We start from the raw sequence: 2,337 nt of genomic DNA, 5'->3' as shown, positions 1-2,337 counted from the left end.
TTACCAATTTGCATGTTTTTTGTTTTTGTTCACCCGAGAACTTCATTGAAGGAGTTAACCAAAGTTTGAAACATACATTTGCTCTCTCTAGACTTTGCTAGGTAATCCGCGCGCTTCCCAATTTGCTGCTCTAGCTAGAGATAAAACTAAACGGTAGAAACGAAAAAGATAGACATGAAGAAACAGTGGCAAAAAAAAAGTTAATTAGGATTTTAAACCTTACAAAATCTTTGTATTCATCGTAGCAATATATCGTTTTGGCGGCCACTGTTGCGGTCATGATCAGCCTCTTGTCATCCCATAAGGCATATCTTCTTGTTGGATCTGACCATCCGTATGGTTTTTTGGAGCATTTCCAGAGTTTCAAATCTGCTCATCACGTTCTATCGAAATTGATGCGGGATTGGTTAGCAAGGTGGCTGGCATTGTGGCAGTGGACTACATTACAACATTCCGAGTAGCCTTACCTCATGTGGGAACTCGCTATCTTTAGGATTTCGGGTCCCTTTTATTTAGTTTGTAGGGTTTATGGGTTTATGTCTTGTTTTAAAGTTTGATTGTTGTCTATTTTTTTAAACATATATACCTGAAAAAATAACAAATGAAAATTAATTTTTATCCTTTAAAAATCGAAAATCAAACGAGGGAAACCAGATCTCATGCAAAAATATTGATCTGAGATAATTTTACCTTTTAAGTATCGTTTTATTGTACTACTTGTAATTTCAGCTTCATGTTATTTTCATCATCAGTTTCCCTTTCTTTTTTCGAACATGTGAACTTCATGAATTATGTTATAAATTAATTTATTATTTATTTTCACGTTTGTGTATTAATTTTGTAATGCATGTGTTAATAATTATCGATTGGAACGAATAGCGCTCATGACATCGAATTACGGGTTCACCCCAAACCCCTGACTTGGGTTCCACTTTTCCAATGGTCTGAGTCAAAAACTTGGGGTCAATGACACTCGTCTAGTATTTAACTATTGGGTGAATGTCATGAAAACCCACTTTGAGTGTGAGTTCTGTCACAAAAACCCACTTTCCACTCATAGTATACTTTCCCAAGTTTTTTGCTTATGTGTCCACTTTCCTTTTACATTTTTGCCCTTACTAACAACTTACCTCTCTTTTTCTCCTTCTTTTCTCTCTTTTTCTCTTCTTTTTTGTTGTTAACACTTTAACAAAGTAAAATATATTTATTTGTTATCATAAAACAAATTTTCTATTTATTTATATAAAATATGTTATGATTATATATTTTCTACATTTTAAGATACATATTGCTATATTTTTTATGAATTTTTAGATTATACAGTATCCATCAGTCGTTGAACATTTGTTCAATTATAAGTGGATAATCAATTGCAGTATTGTTAATAGATAGTTACTTGTGTTTATTCATACAAAATATACATACATAAATTTGGTTAGATCTTTATCCATAGCATATTATCCATAACACAACATAGACCAAATAAGTACAAAACCCTTTAATTCTAAATTTTAAATCCTAGAACATAAACCCTTGAACCTAAAACCAAAACTATTCACTTTAAAAAAAAAAAAAAAATTTAGTGGATAGAAAAACTGTGGATAGGTCTCCATGGATTTACAAAGCATATCTAGACATTAAGCTGAAGAATAGCAGTTGAATGGTGGCTATGGATGTGATCATGTGGATATTTTTTTGTGGATACCAATGTAGACAGACCAAAGAATCATCATACAACATCCACACAATTAAATCCATAGACACCATGAGCTCCTTGCTTCATATTTTGTGTTGGTCCAGAAACATATACACTCATAAGTGGTTAATAAACAAAATAAAAATTAACAACATTGATTTATTTAGAACATTGAATATCAATCATGTGGATTAGTAGTTATGGATACTTATCTTATAATATCTTGCTCATTCTTTACATGAGCAGAAATTTGTCCAAGATAAATTAGCCACATAGATTTCTTTTAGCTAAATGTTTTTGTACTATTTTTCAGCTAGAAGTAGGTATATTAGAACTTAGAAGTGTCACTAGAAGCATACTACACAATAAACATGGTCATTATTAATCTCAAAGCCTATCCACCAAATTCTGACCACGTGGACAAGCAATCCAGATGAAATTTATTGACAAGTTTGTTGCATGTTCAAACATCACTATAGTTTAGCCACTTAGATGTCTTTTAGCCAAATGTTTTTGTACTGTTTTTAAGCTAGAATTAGAGATATTAGAACTTAGAAGTTTCACTAGAAGCATACTACACAACAAACATGGTCATTATTAATCTCTAAGCCTATCCACCAAACTCTGACCACGTGGACAAG

The sequence above is a fragment of the Camelina sativa genome, chromosome 4 (assembly GCF_000633955.1).
Source record: "Camelina sativa cultivar DH55 chromosome 4, Cs, whole genome shotgun sequence".
In the NCBI taxonomy this organism is placed as follows: domain Eukaryota; kingdom Viridiplantae; phylum Streptophyta; class Magnoliopsida; order Brassicales; family Brassicaceae; genus Camelina; species Camelina sativa.
The sequence above is the reverse complement of the archived record's forward strand: the minus strand, read 5'-3'. Positions refer to the sequence as shown.